Genomic DNA, 19,412 nt, shown 5'->3' on the forward strand with positions numbered 1-19,412 from the left:
GAGTCGGACATGACTGAGCGACTGAACTGAACTGATTGACCCTACATAGCTTGTTTGTATAGCAATGAGGTCTATTAATTAATACAAAGTAATACAATACGTGAAAAGACTTACTGATGTGTCTAGCACAGAGTACATGCTCAGTGAGTATTTGAAATTGCACGGGGCATACACATAGACCAGTATAGCCAGAACAGAATACATGATTGGTGAGAGCAAGAGGAGGGCAGCTGAATAGCTAGGCATGGACTGATCTCAAAGAACCTTGAATGTCACGCTAAAGAATTTAGGTTTAATCTTGTGGAAGGAAAGCCAACGAAGAATATTGAAAAGGTGAGAGGCAAGATCTCCAAGAAACACAACACCCAAGAACCTGCTGTGATTTTCTTTAAATGTAAGGTGGGAATCCTAAGATGAAAGATAGGATTTCAGAACCAGAAGGCACCGTGGTTTAATCAAACCTCATTTAACAAATGAGGAAAGTGAGACCCAGAGAATTTAAGTACCTTTGTCAAGGTCACCCAGCTAAAACTTGGCAGAGCTGGGGACTGGAAGGCTAGTCTCTTATTTCCAGCCCTACAGCATTGCTCTTTCCACTGTGCCACAGTGCTTCAAAGCAGTGGAGACCAGCTGGTGTGCCTGTGTTTTCAGTCCCCTAATGAAGACATTGGGGATTTGGAGGCTGGGTATTTACCATGGAAGGCTGTCTTCTCTGTAATTCCTCATCTGGTTTGAACCACTATTTTGGAAAAGGTCCATTTTTCAGCATCAGATTTCCCTAGAGGACAATTGGGAGTGTGCTCAGTGGCCTGTGGGGTGCCCTTGCACTTTCTGAGCTTTGGTTGGGAGGTTGAGAAGAAAGTAGCAGCGGTTTGAGCTCCTGGAAATGCTCCTGGTCCTTAGGCATCTGGGGAGTAGTTGGCCCTCTCAGTTGGCTGTGGTTTAGCCTGCCAGCAGACTGTCCTCCAGGGGTCACATCAAAACATCTTCCTCAGCTTGTCTCTTTAAAGGGTCAGCCCCTATGACTGGCATTTTAAAATCATTTTCTGTTCATCAGTTCAGTACTTCTGGTTTTCATATACTGCTAAGCTGATTCATTATTCAACATAATTATTTTTACTCCATGTGCTATCCAGAGCAATATGACATACATTTGTTTGTTTTTTTAATAGCAAGTGGATGTAAAAGGACAACCATGATGAGGCCAGTCTCAGGGAAGCATGACATGTGATCTGACCTAAGGAGGATTGGGTATTATTGAATTATTTTACAACTGGGGGATTCCAGAGCACAAGTTGGGGGACAGGGAAGGCCATTTGTCCAAAAGTCCCCAAGAAAACTGGGGAAAAATACATTTCTTGATGTTTCTTTGTAATTTCCTTGCTCCTTGTCCTTTGGTTGTATCCTGGTTTCCTCCCTTGCACTGATAGATTAAGGTTAGGATGATAAATCAAATGGTTGCTGCTGCTGCTGCTAAGTCGCTTCAGTCGTGTTCGACTCTGTGCGACCCCATAGACGGCAGCCCACCAGGCTTCTCCGTCCCTGGGATTCTCCAGGCAAGAACACTGGAGTGGGTTGCCATTTCCTTCTCCAATGCATGAAAGTGAAAAGTGAAAGTGAAGTCACTCAGTAGTGTCTGACTCTAGTGACCCCACGGACTGCAGCCTACCAGGCTCCTCCGTCCATGGGATTTTCCAGGAAAGAGTACTGGAGTGGGGTGCCATTGCCTTCTCCAAGATCAAATGGTTAGGATGAAGTATTAAGAAAGATAAGATTGTTGCCCCAGTCACTGAGGAGTGCCTTGGTGGCACCTGAAAACAATGTCTTATGCAGTGGAAAATGCTTGGGCTTTGAAGTCAAAGAGACATCAGCCACTCTTTAGCTGTGAGACTTTGGAAAATTCTTAACCTCTCTGAGCCTCAGTTTCTTTTTCTGTGAGATGGGAAAATAATGTAAAATATGGGGGTGGTTTTAGGGATTAAATAAGTGAACATACGTAAAACATGTCTTAGTGCTGGGCACATAGCTGGCTCTTAACAAGTATTATTTCCTTTTTCAAGTTTCTGATAAGTTCCCATTCTTTCCCCCAATCCCTATCCTGGGTTCTGGTCAACTGGTAAAATGAAACAAAAGAGTGAGCAGATAGAGACCAAAATGCCACTTCAATTGTTGATAAAGGCTGTTTATTGTAAGAGATAATGGATTGCTAAATACTAAATGAGTTAGGTCAACTTGTTTACCCAGTCACAAATAAAATTTGACCAGAGTAGGACCTCTCACGCTGGGAGTAGCAGTGGGAGCAGGAAGGGGACCCTGCCCCCAGAGGAGTAAACTAAGGTGATATCCTCACTGTGGGCAGGTAGATACATAACCTTCTGAAAGAAAGGAGAAGCTAAGCTGAACCTGCCATGTGTACTTTGCAATTCACAAAGCAGATTAAGCCCCTCCCCTAAGGAGGAGGAACAAGAGAGGAGTAGACAGAGGCCACAGAGAAGGCAATGGCACCCCACTCCAATACTCTTGCCTGGAAAATCCCATGGATGGAGGAGCCTGGTGGGCTGCAATCCATGGGGTCGCTAAGATTCAGACACGGCTAAGTGACTTCACTTTCACTTTCATGCATTGGAGAAGGTAATGGCAGCCCAGTCCAATGTGCTTGCCTGGAGAATCCCAGGGATGGGGGAGCCTGGTGGGCTGCCGTCTACGGGGTTGCATAGAGTCGGACATGACTGAAGTGACTTAGCAGCAGCAGACAGAGGCCAGGAGAGTCAAATGTCCACAAGGACGGAAACCTCAGAAGCATCTCCCTCAGTATCTCCCTTCTCTTGACCCCCTCCTCTCATTTTGTGCTACTTCTTAGCCACACTGCTCACGAAGGACACAGCTATCAGTGCGTCACTGTGGGTAGCCTCAGAGTACAAATGTTGGGAGAAAGGCAGGGAAGAGAAAGGGAGATATTTGGTTGAGTCATTGGGAGAGAAAGAGAGGTGGCCACATAAATCCAGAAAGAGTAGCCTAAATTTAGAATTGGGAGGTAGAGGTCTGAAGGGAGGATCTCTGACAGATTTGACCTCTGAGTCCCGGAACCATATCTCCTGGAGATGATTCTCAGTCCCAGCATTGGGTTATATACCCTCTGCCTCAGTTTTTAGTTTTTAAAATGTAAGCATATTTTGTGATTATAAGCTAATATGTGATCACTTTGGAAAATTCAGAAATAACAGAGAGGTACAAAGAATAAATCAAAAATAATCCATAGTCTCACCACAAAGAGAAACTAATATTAACTTGGACTGTATTTCTATTAAGTCTTTCTTCTATGCATATCATTATACAGATAAGGTGATTCTATCTATACATGTTAAATTTGCATGCTGAATTTTTACTTACTATTATAATCATTTCCCCATGTTATTAAAAGTTCTCAGTAATTAACATCATTTTAAATGACATTTTCCCTGGTTATAAGCAGATCTGGATCAGTCTCTACCAATTTATGAAAATCCCATGGGTCTGGAGAGATCTTCTAAGTGTTTACCTTCTTGAACAGGTGAATAGGGCATTTTCAAAGGCCAGGGCTTTATGGGCCTGTTCATGGTAACTATTGCACTAAACTTGAGCTTCTAGAGAGTTCTCATGTTTCTAGCAATTGATTATATAAGTGATCAAAAGATGCCACTCTGCAAAATACAATAATTCAAAGCATAGGCCTTTCTTATACACCACAGCATTGTTACACACTCAAAAAAACCATTGTGTTAGTTTGCTATAGCTGCCATGACAAAATACCTTAGCCTGAGTAGTTTAAACAGCAGCAATTTATTTTCTCACAGTGCTAAAGGCTAAAAGTCCAAGATGTCAGCAGGTCTCACTGCTCCTGAAACCTCACTTCTTGGCTCGCACGTGTCTGCCTTCTTGCTGTGTCCTCAGATGTTCTTTTCTCTATGCGTGGGCAGTCCTGGTGTCTTGCTGTGCATATTGAATTAGGGCCCACCTTAAAGACTTCATTTTAACTTAACCTCATTAAAGACCTTATCTATCAATACAATCTATAGTCTTTCGTGAATAGCTTCTTTTGCTTAGCATAATGTTTTCAAAGTTTATCCATGTTGTCACATACATCAGTACTTCATGCAGAAAATGTTCTATTGTATGCATGTAAAACATTTTGTTTACCCATTCATCACTTCATGGACATAGGTTGTCTCCACTTTTTAACCACTGCAAATAACCCTGCTATGAACGTTCATGTATAAGCTTTTGTGTGGAGCTATGTTTTCATTTCTCTTGAGTATGTGCCTGGGAGTGGAATTGATGAGTATTATAGTAAGTCCATGCTTAGAATTTTGAGAAACTACCAAACCGTTTTCCAAAGTGGCTGCATCATTTTACATGCCCACCCACAGTGTGTGAGGGTTCCAATTTCTCTATATCCTTACAAACACTTGTTATTGTCTGTTCTTATTATAGCCATCCTTGTGGGTGTGAAGAGCTGTCCCTTGTGAGGTTTTGACTTGCATTTCCCTAATGACTAGTGATGCTTAGTGTCTCTTCTTGTGTGTATTGGCAATTTGTATAGATTCTTTGGAGGAATTTCATTCAAATTCGTTGCCCATGATTTAACTGGGTTGTCTTCTTATTATTGAGTCATAATACATTTGTATATATTCTAGCTTTAAGTTCCCTGTCAATATACAATTTGCAAAGGTTTTCTCCCATTCTGTTGTTGTCCTCTTACTATCTTGATGGTGTTCTGTGAAGCACAAAAGTTTTTAATTTTGAAGTCTGATTTATTTATTTATTTTTTGGTCACATCTGCTTTTGGCAGCATATTAAGAAACCTTGCCATATCCAAGGTCATAAACATTTTCTCTGTTTTCTTCTAGGAGTTTTGTAGTTTTAGCTCTTACATTTAGGTCTATGATCCATTTTGAGTTAATTTATTTGTATGGTGTAAGGTATAGCCCAACTTCATTCTTTTACACGTGGATACCCAGTGGACACAACTGAGCGACTGAACTGAACTGAACTGAACCCAGTTGTTCCAGCAGTATTTATTGAGAAAACTACCTTTTGCCTATTGAATTGTCTTGGGTCCCTTGTCAAAAAAAGTAAATTGACCATGTACTTGAGGGTTTATTTCTGGACATTCAGTTCTATTCCTTTGATCTAAACATGAGTTCTTATGCCTTATACCTTGATTTCTGTAGGTTTTTTTAATAAGTTCTGAAGTCAGGAAATGTGTATCTTCCAAATTTGTTCTTCCTTTTCCAAAATGTTTTGGTTATTCTGGGTTACATTTCCATATGAAATGTAGCATCAGCTTGATGATTTCTGAAAAAAAAAATTAAAAAGAAGAGAAAAAAGGAAAAAAGAAAAAGCAGTAAGATATGGAGAGGATTGCACTGAATTTCATTTTCTGACTGTTCATTGCTATTGTATAGAAATACAATTGATTTTTGTATATTGTTCTTATATCCTGCCACATTTCTGAACTTGTTTTTATCTTATATTCTTAATCATATGCTTTACTGCTTATCTGTGTTAACTATTATAAAAAATACAAAAATGAACAAGATATGATCCCTATTCTGAAGAAGCTGATAGCCTAATTCAAGAAGTAAGACATAAACTTATTGAGTGAATAATTGCCTATTTCAGCAACGTACAGGAACGTACAGAATTGCCAAATGAACACTACAGATAATTAGAGCTCTAGAAAAGTTCAGGGGATGGAGAGACAATTAAAAGTTGGAGAGTCTGAAAAAACAGAGTAGAAAGGATCTGAAGGCTCACTGATACGAGCCATCCCTATAAACAAACTTTGAATTTCAATATTTGAGAACCCTAAAAATTTCAAGAGATCCCTCCGCTATGGATGACCCTCAGAGTTACCTGTGCAACATATATGTATTATCCAGATTTAATAAATTATATCAACTTGCCATATTTGCTTAAGGTTTTTAAGCTATAAGTAAAACATTTTAGTTACAAAAAAAGGCCCTTTCATTCCATCTGTCCTCAGAGATAGCCAGTCTCTTAAAGATAGTGAGAATCCTTCCCACATTTGTTTTTACATTTTTGCTACAAATATATATATATTAGGTGTTTAAACATGTACATAAATGGTGTACATATTTTTCTAGAACTTTTTTCAACATCATGCTTTTAAGATTTATCCATGTGATACTTGCAGAGCTGGTTCATTTTTTATAACATAGTAATAACATACTATGTAGTACTGCAATATAGTCTCATTGTATAAATATTCTAGAATGGATGGTCTATAGGTGGATATTTGTTATGTCTAGTTTTTTGCTATTTCAAATTGCTATATAATTAATGATCTGGCGTATGCCTCCACAAGCTCCTGTATAAGAGTTCTTCTAGGGAATATATCTAGAATAGAAGTTATTAAGGAATAGACTATGCATTCTCAACTTCACTAGATTGCTCTCTAGATTATTCTCCACAGATGCTGAACTACTTCTTACTCTCATCAATGATACATGAGAATTTCTCTCATTTTACAGTCTAACCAACAGTGTCAAGTTTTTTAAAAAAACTACACATATCTGGGTCCTATTTTCACAGATTCTGTTAGGGTAACTCTGGAGTGTGGTTTGAAACAGGTGATACTAAAACCCAGTAATTATGAATAAATTTGTATCATTGAGAGCATCAGCTCTATGTACGTATGCACAGTCTAATATGGTGAAAGGGCCCTAGCACTTTGTTGGTAACATCTATATTGGATAGATAGATTTATCTGCACTTAGATCCTTGAAGATGGGTAGAGAAGTACCACTGCCCAACATATGTTGTAGATGTTGGGTGTATAATTGACCAGCCCACTGACTGGGGACTTAAAGTCCCACCTTTGACAGCTGGGTTGATGGGGGACTATGTTAGCTTTCTGGGAGCTGTCTTGCCTCTTACTAGGTGTGTGGCTGGGTGCCAGTTGTCAGGACTTGCATACATGCCATCGCTTAGGGCAGGGTTCGTGTCAGCGATGTCTGCCAGCCCGCTGGGTGGTGTCACTGTGTGGAGCATTTGTGGCTTTTTCAAAGCCCTGAGGAATCTGAGAAGCAAGTGAGGGAATGCTGCATGAAAACAAAAGGCAGTGGAAAGAGTGACCAGCCAGCAGGCTCCAGCAGGCTAGAACGCTCTGTCCTTGTTATTACTGCTTCATGAAAATGCCGCCGGCTTCCTGGCAAGGTCTGGAAGGTAGAGGCTTCTTGAGAAAACAAGGACAAGCGATGGGTACTTTCAGGCTGGAATCTGATTGCCTGGCTTCCCTGTTTTCCAGTGGAAGCTGCAGGGGGAGGATGGGGAACCCTCTGCCCCTTGGTGGGTTTAGGTTGCTCTTTCCCTGTCTGCTGGCTGCTTTCCTGAGTTTTCTCCTCCCACTCATATGCAGCACAGTTCTGGTCTCAGAGGCCCAGCAGGGCTGGGCTGGGAGAAACACTGGGCGGTGCCCCGGACAGAACTGTTCCTCAAGGAGCCATCTGAAGGTCAGTCTACGGGAGGACAGAGGGCTTCAGCCATAATCCTCCTTCAAGGGGGCTTTGCCACAAAGAAGGGCCTCCTGATCTGGGGCTGTGAGACCAGGGAGAGTTTTCATTCCTTGCCTGCTTTCCTCAAAGCTATTTATGCCCTGGTATCACGCACTCTCACAGCATAGCCTGCCTCAGTTTTCAGAAATGAGGGAGAAGCTCAGGAAAGACAAGAGTTTTCATTAACTCATTATAGGATGGCTACTTGGACTCATTATTTGACTTGTCAGAAGTCAACCTCTGCTTTCCCTCCTGATAATTTGTCAGTGACATATAAAATAATCTAGGTGCAAAACAGGGAAGTACCCAGCATTCTCTTCCTCTCTTGAAAAGAAACTATGTGGATAATGAATAAAAATAGGTCTTTGTGGATACAACAGGGCTGAACTGAGGGTGTGGCTTGCTTGGCAACAGCTCAAGCAAAGTTATTTCTCTTGGTCCCCAAATGTTCTCGACTTTGCTCTGCCTGATAAAGTCCTAAAAGACCAGCTTGAATGTGACCTTTTTTTTTGGTGAAACCTTCCATCGATAGAGTTCCTTCTGGTCCCGTAGCATCTTGTTTTTATAAAAAAGCATTCATCATGTTGTGTGGCAACTACTAACTTGGAATTACAGCATATTCTATGTGTGTATACATGTGTGTGTATTCCCCCAGCATTTATGGACTGTACTTTAACATAATAGTCTTTTGATACATATTTATTTGATGAATCAGAATTCCTGAGGAAAAAAAAACAATATTCAGCGCTAGTATTTTCTTAATTATCTTGCCTTTTCCTCCTTGGGGTGAAACTGCAAGCAGGTTTAGCTCCACATGGGATAGATAACACGCTAAAACCAAATGGTTTTTCTTTTTTTTAAAGGAACTGCTCCAGCAGGAATGGGTGTTTCAGTTCTATCATTCTATTACAGGTACAGAAATTGTTTCCAGGAAACACTGCCATTATTATCTCTGAAAGGCAAGTCAGTGGAAATTGTTATTTTCCATTTATGGATGGACAAATGGAAGCTTTCTTTCTCATTTACCAATTACAGAATGTGCACTCTGTTCAAAGTACTGTGCTAGGATTTTCATGGGATACAAAGATGGGCAAGACAAGGTTCTTGTTCTAAAGGCGAATTTATAATCTAGTTAGGAGGAAAAAATATTTGTATGCAAAAGTCACTATAACTAGGGAGCTTTTTATCTGAATCATATGAGTGGTCCAAAAAGAAGTACCAAAGGGAATACCGAAGGTAGGCAAAAGAATTTCCAGTCAAAGTAACTGGGGATATCATGTTAGTCAACACAGCATTTAAGATGAATAGATTTTGCGCTCCTTATTCTCTGTTTGGCCCCTGGATTAGTTTCCTGTGACTGCTGTAACAAATTACTAAACTGGGTGGCTAATAACAACATAATTTTATTTTCTCAAAGTTCTGGAGGCCAGAAGCCTGAAATCAAGGCTTTGGCAGGGCCAGGCTCCCTCTGAAGGCTCTAAGGATGAATCTGTTCCTCGTCTCTTCCAGCTTCTGATGGCTTCGGGATTCCCTGGCTTGTGGCCACTTCACGCTAGTTCTGATTCTGTGGACATGCTGCTTCCTCCTCTTCTCTCTCAGAACTCCGCCTGCTTCTCTTTTATTAGGATACATGTGATTGCACTTAGGGCCCATCCATGTAAACTAGGATTCGTATGCTCTTCCACTCGGGATCCTGAACTCAGTCACATCCTTTGCATGTACTATTATTTTCTCAGGTCCCAGGCAGTAGCATGTGGATATATTTTTTCGAGGAGCACTAGGTAGCCCATGACAGCGTCCTATCCTCCTATTCCCTGCTCTGTGCCCCCTGAGGCTGTTATCTACAGATGACTCGCCTGGGCTCCATTGCCCTCTTGCTTACTGTTGGGTTTAGCCAATGGGAGGCATCAGCAAGTATCAAAGGGTAGGAGAAAAAAAGAGGTTGAGGTATTTCTTCTTCCTTCTTCTGCTTTAGCACCAGGTTCTGGCAGCAGCTATGCCCTTTCGCAGCTCGAGCTCCATCAGGACTCTCATAACACCTTTTCCATCCCTTGTCTCTTCAGCCCTGGGCTTCTACTCTCACTAGTCCTTGGGTGCCTCAATACTTCCTATGCTCCAGAAACCCTGCCTACACCTTCGTAAATAGTGTCTTCATTAAATTATTGTCAAAATCCCAGTGGAGTGTGAGTTTCCTGACTGATACAGACACCAGGAGGCAAAAATTTAATTTTCAGAACACAGATAGACTCAAGTTGCCTCCATCTAAGTTTAAGTAATGACCAGTGGGGACTGGAAGGTGATTCAGCACACAAGACAGCCATAGCAGCTGGGTTATCTTGCGGGCTCTTTGGCAGTAAATATCTGTTGCTTTGTGCTCTAATTATCTGCTATTATTGTGACTCTATTCTGTTGCCCTTGCTACTAAGTACTTTCTATTCTTTTCTCTGTCTCACAGTTTCTATTGCTCATGGTTTCTGCTGCTACGTGATGTCGGCTTTCTTCTCTCTGTGAATCTTTTTGTTTCTCCCCGCTGCTGACTCCCTCTTTGTATTTCATATTCAACCCTCCAAAGGGCCTGACTGGTTTGGCTGCTCACCATCAAGTATAGGCAGTTAGGAAGAACTTCCTCTGACACGTTGTCATATGAGCATAAGTGTACTGCTCTAGGGTAGGTGCCTGCTCCTAGACTAAACGGTTTTGCTTGAAATGGCAGAATAAATTGAAACACAATTCAGTGTTCTGTCAATTAGATATCCGTGAGAAGTGGTGTGGATCACAATAAACTGTGGAAAATTCTGAAAGAGATGGGAATACCAGATCACCTGACCTGCCTCTTGAGAAACCTTTATGTAGGTCAGGAAGCAGCAGTTAGAACTGGACATGGAACAACAGACTGGTTCCAAATAGGAAAAGGAGTATGTCAAGGCTGTATATTGTCACCCTGCTTATTTAACTTCTATGCAGAGTACATCATGAGAAATGCTGTGCTGGAAGAAGCACAAGCTGGAATCAAGTTTGCCAGGAGAAATATCAATAACCTCAGATATGCTTATGGCAGAAAGTGAAGAGGAGCTAAAAAGCCTCTTGATGAAAGTGAAAGAAGAGAGTGAAAAAGTTGGCTTAAAGCTCAACATTCAGAAAACAAAGATCCTGGCATCTGTTCCTGTCACTTCATGGGAAATAGATGGGGAAACAGTGGAAATAGTGTCAGACTTTATTTTTTGGGGCTCCAAAATCACTGCAGATGGTGACTGCAGCCATGAAATTAAAAGACGCTTACTCCTTGGATGGAAAGTTATGACCAACCTAGATAGCATATTCAAAAGCAGACATTACTTTGCCAACAAAGGTCCATCTAGTCAAGGCTATGGTTTTTCCAGTGGTCATGTATGGATGTGAGAGTTGGACTGTGAAGAAAGCTGAGTGCCAAAGAATTGATGCTTTTGAACTGTGGTGTTGGAGAAGACTCTTGAGAGTCCCATGGACTGCAAGGAGATCCAACCAGTCCATTCTAAAGGAGATCAGCCCTGGGTGTTCTTTGGAAGGAATGATGCTAAAGCTGAAACTCCAGTACTTTGGCCACCTCATGGGAAGAGTTGACTCATTGAAAAAGACCCTGATGCTGGTAGGGATTGGGGGCAGGAGGAAAAGGGGATGACAGAGGATGAGATGGCTGGATGGCATCACCGACTAGATGGACGTGAGTTTGAGTGCACTCCAGGAGATGGTGATGGACAGGGAGGCCTGGCGTGCTGCGATTCATGGGGTCCCAGAGTAGACACTACTGAGCGATTGAACTGAACTGAACTGAGAAGCGGTTATGGGTGTGGCAAGCATTCTGACACTTCCCAGGGTGGTTATCAAAAATCACAAGTCCTTCTGTTTCCCAGTTCAATAGCAGAGGCATGGTGGTCTCTGAAAAGTACAACACATGTTTGGAAAAAGCAAGCAGCCCAGAATAACTAATGGTGTAATTAAAATAGAGAAACATTATCATTGGCATTAAAGCTGGAAATGTAGGTCACAACAGTTTGTGGAGGGCCTTGAGTGAAGATTTGTTTTAGAAGGAACTTTAAACATTATTTTATGTTCAGTGAAAAGTTACTGAAGGTTTTTTGAAAGTGGGAGAGCAAGATAAAATCAGTTTTTAGGGCTATTTATCTGATGGCAGTGGTATTCAGATTGGATCAGAAGTAGGAAAATGTGGAAACAGAAAGACAAATTAGGAAGGTGTTATAATAGCATAAGTTAGAATAATGGGGAACCAAGCCAGAACAAGACTGGGAAGAAAGGGGACGTTCTTGTAAGAACTTCAGAGCAAGAGTAGATTTAGGATTGAGGCTGGTTTTGAGCCATTGGTTCAGAATATTTTTACTATCAAGGGTGGCGGTATGTATTTGGAGGAATACATGAAATCTATCAGACATAGTAATAAGACTGACAATATTTTTACCAGCTATTATCTTTTAGAATACATTTTTTGGAAGCTTGGCATTGAGCCAAGGGAGGGTAGGACCTGGTGGTTCCACTGAGAGAAATTGAGTCTGAATGTCTTAGCCTATATTTTCTAGAAAAACAGACCTCAAAGCAAGAATTAACGCTAATGTTTTATTTAGAAGATGTAATCCTAGGGCAGTAAGAGTGAGAGAAAAAGGGAAGAGAGGCTGAGAAAGCGAGGAAGTGATGCAAGGTGATGTTTGAACAATCTACAGAGGCGGCAGGTGCACCTGCCTGTGCATGCAGAATATCTCTAGACATTCTGCATGGCAAAAACACGCTCAGGTAAGTTCTTGGGACAGAGAAAGTAAAAGTAACCCATCTTCATGGTTCTCTTCCATCTCCTATTTCCCAGTGATCAAACTGTACCACACCAAGAGTTTCTTTCCTCATACTTCTAAGTTATGTCATATGTTCCTACTAATAGTCTCTTAGGGAGCCACAGCCAATGCTCTATGGCATGGCCTCTAGTCCTAGTTGAGGAGTAGAGAGAGAAGCCAGAAATTCATGGTGTGTGGCTGATGAGCCTAGTTGCTCAGTGCCAACCAAGGGGGAGGGCCAGGCTGGGAGAGTGGCAGATAAGCTCCAGCCCCAGGTAGCAGGATTCCGTGTACCCAAACAAAGCAAGCTAGCTGCAGTCGTGGCTGATACAGAACTGGAACCACCTCCAGGAAGATAGTGTTCTGAGGGTTACAGAAGGAATAATCAAAGACAAGTACATTCCTAGACAGCATAGAATAAATGAGTCTCAATATGGGCTCTGGAGACTGGCAGAGCTGTGCTTAAGTCACAGCTGTATATGATCTTAGGCAATTTACTTAATCTCTTTAAGCCAGTTTCTTTACTCACAATATGGGGATGATGATACTATATAGCTCATGCTTGTAAAGTATTTGGCATGATGCTTGGCATACAGTAAATGCTAAGTAAATTATGGCAATTACAGTCATTAATATCATTCTTGGATGACTGCGTAATCTTCCCAATGCTTTCTTTTCTCCTGGCTGACTCTGCCATGTGCTGCTCCTAAATCTGTCTTGAGCAGGTTGGGTGGCTTGAGCTTGAGTCCTTTGTTACTCTCAGGGCCAGCTAGCTGTGGATCACTCCACACTTCGGGTCATGGAGCCCCACTGAAGTGACTCCCTAAGGTCCTGACACATTAAGCCCTAAGAAAGTAGCACCAATAACCCATCACCTTTGGTATGTAGATAGGACATATGTTATATAACCATTTGCTTTTAAACATTTTTTTCCCTTCAAAATAGAAAAATAATGTTGCCTTGGTGTCCCAAGACAGCACAGTCAAATACATAATAATTGCTAGCTCCACATTATAAAAAGGTTCCTATTAGACTTTGAAAACAGAAAAGATCACTCTTACACAAATGGCATTTGATGGGACATCATCTCTAAATTGGAGAAGGCAATGGCACCCCACTCCAGTATTCTTGCCTGGAAAATCCCACGGACAGAGGAGCCTGGTGGGCTGCAGTCCATGGGGTTGCTAGGAGTCGGACACGACTGAGCGACTTCACTTTCACTTTTCACTTTCATGCATTGGAGAAGGAAATGGCAACCCACTCCAGTGTTCTTGCCTGGAAAATCCCAGGGACGGGGGAGCCTGGTGGGCTGCCGTCTCTGGGGTCGCACAGAGTTGGACACGACTGAAGCGACTTAGCAGCAGCAGCAGCATCTCTAAATTATATATATCAAAATGTCTTTGTTCCCATAAATTGAAATCCTTTTGACTTTTCATAAGCGTATTAAATTCCAAGAGGAACACATATCTAAAGTTTGCAGGACAACAACAAAAACAGACGTATCACTCTTTTATTCAAAACCCCATATCACTCAGAATAAAAATTGAATATTTACCAATGGCCTTTAATGACCTATGGGCTCTAGTCTTCAGTTATTGGGCCTCATCTTTTAATAACTAGGAGGCAGGAGAGCATACTCGGGTACTTAAGAGCACCAAATGTCTCTAGAAACTTACTACCTGAGTACCAGTTCCATCTCTATCATTTGAGAATTATGTGATTTGGAGACAGTTATTTAACCTTCCTGTGTCTCAGTTTCCTCATCTGGAAAAGAGAAAAAAACAGCACCCATGTCACAAGTTGTTGGGAAGATTAGTTAATATTTTTAAGTGCTTAAAATAGTGCTACTAGTGTTAGTTACTCAGTCGTGTCTGACTCTTGGTGAGCCCTCTGGCTGTAGCCTGCCAGGCTCCTCCCTCCATGGGATTTTTCAGGCAAGAATACTGGAGTGGGTTGCCTATCTAAGTGTTAGATAAATAACATACTTCCTCTTATTCATTATACTCCAGCCACAATGGCCTCCTTTCCATGCCTCCAGAAGGCCAAGCACACTCCTGCCCAAGGACCTTTGTATTTGTTGTTCTCCCAGATGGCCCCATGCCCAAATTCTTCTCCTCCTTCAAGTCTGCTCAACTATCACCTTTTAAAGGATGACAGCCCTATTTAAAATAGCAATCTCCTCCTGTACACCCCTGCTTTGTTTTTCTCATTGGCACTTATCTACTTTAATACTCCATACAGTTTTCATATTTACTTGTTTTTCATCTGTCTCCTCCAATTGGAAGATAAACAAGGGCAGAAATATTTATTTTATCCTCTGATGTATCTCAAGCGCCTTGACCATTGCATGTGCTAGATGCTCAATACTATTTTTGGAATGAATGAATGCACTGTTTTCAGGTAAAGAGTCCACATATTCTGAACATTGATTTGTAAATGAGATTCCTATGCAAATGCAAAAGTTGTTCTCTTAGGTTGAGTAGATGAAATCTCCTTCCCACAATATTTTTTAAGAAGTTAATTAGCAAACCTTTTTTTTTTTCCCCTTAAATACAATAAGGGTAAATTTTAGCTGAAACTTAGGTAAAGCTACCTTAATTAGAAATGAGCATATTCTGAATTAATAAAATTGATCAACTCCTGATTAACTGCTAGTGGACTCTGGCACAGTCATTTATCTAACATGACCTAGAAGTCATGGCCTGTCATCAGGCTATGAAAAGAAGAGAACTAGTAAACACTTGGTCTAGGTTAGATAAGCTGCTGGGTCAAAACTATGAGGAAAATATTATCATCCCCATAGTATAGATAAACAAACCAAGGCCACAGAGGCCCCAAATCACATACCTGATAGGTGATAGAGCCCATATACAAAGTACTGGCTTGCAAAATCCATGCTCCTTCTAGTGTCTCACTTTGAGCCTCAGATTTCACATTCACATGTAGTAATATTACTGGGCTTCCCTGGTAGCTCAGCTGGTAAAGAATCCACCTGCGATGCAGGAGACCTGGTTGATTCCTGGGTCAGGAAGATCCCCTGGAGAAGGGATAGGCTACCCACTCCAGTATTCTTGGAATTCCCACTCTGGATTCTTTATGCAGATGGTAAAGAATCTACCTGCAGTGTGGGAGACATAAGAGACTGGGATCGATCCCTGGATTGGGAAGATCCCCTGGAGGAGGGCATGGCAACCCACTCCAGTATTTTTGCCTGGAGAATCCCCATGGACAGAGGAGCCCGGCAGGCTGCAGTCCATGGTGTCACAAAGGGTCGGACATGACTGAGCAACTAAGCACAGGACAGCACAGCACAGTAACATTACTAAGGCACAGTTATTATGACAATGAAAATAATATATGTATAGTAAAACACTCAATAAATGATGGGCTTTTTTTTTTAATGGTTATACTTTGGCAATGACGAGGAGATTTATCAGAGCCTCTCCAGGGCTAAATATGTGAGCCCCAACTTACCTGGACAAGCGAAGTGGGTCTTATGGGATAGATTAGTGGAGAAGTAACATTTTAAGAAGAATTTTCAATTTAATGCAAATTTAAATACTTTTTGTACTTTTATTTGCTAAGTTGACTTTGCTCAGTCACTCAGTCATGTCTGACTCTTTGCTACCCCGTGGACTGTAGCCCACCAGGCTCCTCTGTCCATGGGATTCTCCAGGCAAGAATACTGGAGTGGGTTGCCATTTCCTCCTCCAGGGGATCTTCCCAACCCAGGGATCAAACCTGTTTTTCCTGCACTCCTGCATCGGCAGGTAGCTTCTTTACCACTGAGCCACCAGTTTCCCTATAGTTGACTTTATGGACTCTAATTAACGAAATTTGAGACAGTTCGATCACCACAATTCAATCAGTTGAATCAAAAGAAAAACTCACATATTCAAAGTGATTTGAAAAGTTGGGAGGGAGAGGAAAGAAGAGATAGGGGAGAAATGGGAAAAAACAAATCTTTACAGAAGAATGCCAGCTCATAAATGTTGAATAATTGATGAGGGTTAAGAGAAGGCAATGGCAACCCACTCCAGTACTCTTGCCTGGAAAATCCCACAGTGGAGGAGCCTGGTAGGCTGCAGTCCATGGGGTTGCTACAGTCGGACACGACTGAGCGACTTCACTTTCACTTTTCACTTTCATGCATTGGAGAAGGAAATGGCAACCCACTCCAGTGTTCTTGCCTGGAGAATCCCAGGGACGGGGAAGCCTGGTGGGCAGCCATCTATGGGGTCACACAGAGTCAGACACGACTGAAGCGACTTAACAGCGACAAGAAGAAGAACACTGTTGTACAATTCTCAATATAATAACTTATTCAATCAAGGACTATCAGTGGATGATAAAACCTTTGGGTAAAGGGTAGATGGGTGTCATGGGCTGAATTACGTTTCCCAAAAAAGGTATGTTGAAATCTTACCCCCAGCCCTCAGAATGTGATCTTATTTGGAAATAGTTTTGTTGCGATGTAATTAGTTAAGATGAGGTCATACTGTAGAAGGGTGGGATCCTAATCCAATGACTGGTGTCCTTGTAAGAAGATATGGGGACACATGGAGAATGCCACAGGATGATGGAGGCAGAATTGAAGTGCTGCAGCTACAAGCCAAGGAATGTCTAGAGCTAAAAGAAGCTGGAAGAGTCAAGAAAGGATTCTCCTCTAGAGTTTCAGAGGGAGCCTACCAACACATTGTTTTCATACTTCTTGTCTCCAGACTATGAGACAATAAATTCCTGTTGTTTTAAGCCAGCGAATCTGTGGGTTCTTTGTTACAGCAGCCCTAGGAAATTAATACAACGGCAAGCAGGACAGACAAAGTACACCAAAGTATCACCTTCTTTATTTGAGAGAGAAAGCTTTCCAAAGGAGAACTGTCAGTTACCACTTAATCAGGTGACAAACTTAACTTCACTAATAGTGGGACAATCTGACATGTATACCTCCTGATATTATGCAATAAGAGGTAAACAATATCATTTTGATAGACTGAGTGCAATAGGCACATGTCTTGTAATGTGACTTTGCAGCAACTCCAATCAAGAGGTAGTTGATTTATTGACCACTTGAGTCTAGGCTGGCTTCGTTACCTTGTTACCTAATTGATATTTTGGGCCAAACTCTTTTGTTGTGGGGGGCTGTCCTGTGTATTTCAGGATGTTCAGCAGCATCCCTGGCCTCCATCCACTTGATGCCAGTAGCACTCCGAGTCATGACAATCAAAGGTATCGCCAGGCATTGCTAAATGCCTACCTCAGAGCACTGGACTCGAGAGACAGAATCAAATGCAATGTATGGACTTTATTAAGTTCTTGGATAAAAAAGAAAAGATGGTTATAAAAGATATTTTGAAGATTAGAAGAATTTGAATGTGGAATTAAAGATATTGAATCATTAATTTTCCTAGGTCTAAAAATAGTATTGCAGTTATGTTGCTGCTGCTGCTAAGTTGCTTCAGTCGTGTCTGACTCTGTGCGACCCCAGAGATGGCAGCCCACCAGGCTCCCCCGTCCCTGGGATTCTCCAGGCAAGAACACTGGAGTGGGTCGCCATTTCCTTCTCCAATGCATGAACGTGAAAAGTGAAAGTGAAGTCGCTCAGTCGTGTCCGACTCTAGTGACCCCATGGACTGCAGCCTACCAGGCTCCTCCATCCACGGGATTTTCCAGGCAAAAGTACTGGAGTGGGGTGCCATTGCCTTCTCCGGCAGTTATGTAGGAGAATGCCTTTATTCTTAGGAGATGTATGCTGAATTATTTTGAGTGAAACCTCATAAAGTATTCAGCTTACTTTCAAATGCATCAGTGGATAAAAGTGTATGTTTATAGAAAGAGATAAAGGAAAGGTGACAAAGTGTTAACAATTGGTGAATCTCGGTGAAGAGTATAGGGTCATTCATCATATCATTCTTTTGAGTTACATGGTTTGAAAATATTCAAAATGAAATGTTGGGGGTAAAAAGTGTTAGTCTCACCTCCACTGAGTGACTCTTTACTGACTTAATATGATACAAAGAGCAGGCTTGTTCTAAATAAATCTTGTGTTGTGTTCTAAATAAATCTTGTGTTCTAAATCATTCTGTGTTGCCTGGATAAAGAGTTAGCTCATACCAGTTTGGAGCGGGGTTGGAACTGCGGGAGGGGGCTTCTCGCAGCCTAAGGAACTATACACAAGCCCAGCTTCTCATGTGACTACTGGCTTTCTTTCTCTTGCGTAACACCCCACAGGACCAAAAGTCAATGGCTGGGCAGCTTGTGTGTGTTTCCCAGACAACTCTGGTAAACAGCTTGCACCAAAATCCAGGTTAAAGTAAAAGTGAAGTTGCTCAGTCGTGTCTAACTCTTTGTGACCCCATGGACACCAGGCTCCTCCATCCACGGGATTTTCTAGGCAAGAGTACTGGAGTGGGTTGCCTTTTCCTTCTCCAGGGAACTTCCCGACCCAGGGATTGAACCCAGGTCTCCCACATTGTAGACAGTCGCTTTACTGTCTGAGCCACCAGGGAAGTCTCCAGGTTGCCTGATGCCAAAACAGTCTGGATATTCCTTTCACTGATAAGGCTACTCTCAAATTTGCTGTATACCAGAAGGAGACCAAAAGAGGGGCAGAATTCCCTTCTCTGGAAAACCATTCTGTGAGGCCAGCAGGTCAGCCAGGGACACTAAGAGAATGGGGTCTCTCGGCTCTCCCTTTTGTTAAAGATATTGTGAATTTTCTCTTTCCAAAGTAAAATCTAATTATTTTTCATTTTATTTATTTATTATTATTAAAAAAAATTTTTGGCTCAGACAGTAAAGAATCTGCCTGCAATGTGGGAAATCCAGGTTTGATCCCTGGGTTGGGAAGATCCCCTGGAGAAGTATCCTTGCCTGGAGAATTCCATGGACAGAGGAGCCTGGGGCTCCTGGTGCTACAGTCCACGGGGTCCTAAAGAGTCAGACACAACTGAGCGACTAACATGTTCACTTTCACAGTCTGTGAGACCTTAGTTCCCCCACAGGAATTGAACCCATGTCCCCTGCATTGGAAGGTGAA

The 19,412-nt window shown here is 41.9% G+C and overlaps 1 protein-coding gene and 1 long non-coding RNA gene across 4 annotated transcripts in view; one reads left to right on the forward strand and one right to left on the reverse strand.

Moving 5' to 3' along the window:
- The window catches only part of MKLN1 (muskelin 1), a 381,880-nt gene that overhangs the window by 134,834 nt on the left and 227,634 nt on the right, over nucleotides 1–19,412 (forward strand). The window lies entirely within an intron of this gene.
- LOC129659509 (uncharacterized) overlaps nucleotides 1–19,412 on the reverse strand; it is a 48,595-nt gene that overhangs the window by 7,798 nt on the left and 21,385 nt on the right. Inside the window, exons 4-5 of one of the 3 annotated variants that reach the window (XR_008718101.1) lie at nucleotides 13,929–14,137; nucleotides 3,817–5,334 (exon numbers count right to left, since the gene is read on the reverse strand). This is a non-coding gene — a long non-coding RNA (uncharacterized LOC129659509). Of the gene's footprint in view, nucleotides 1–3,816; nucleotides 5,335–13,928; nucleotides 14,138–19,412 lie in introns of those variants that run through there. The other 2 variants (XR_008718102.1, XR_008718100.1) reach the window with 2 other exon arrangements.

Source organism: Bubalus kerabau, chromosome 8 (assembly GCF_029407905.1).
Source record: "Bubalus kerabau isolate K-KA32 ecotype Philippines breed swamp buffalo chromosome 8, PCC_UOA_SB_1v2, whole genome shotgun sequence".
NCBI classification, from domain to species: domain Eukaryota; kingdom Metazoa; phylum Chordata; class Mammalia; order Artiodactyla; family Bovidae; genus Bubalus; species Bubalus kerabau.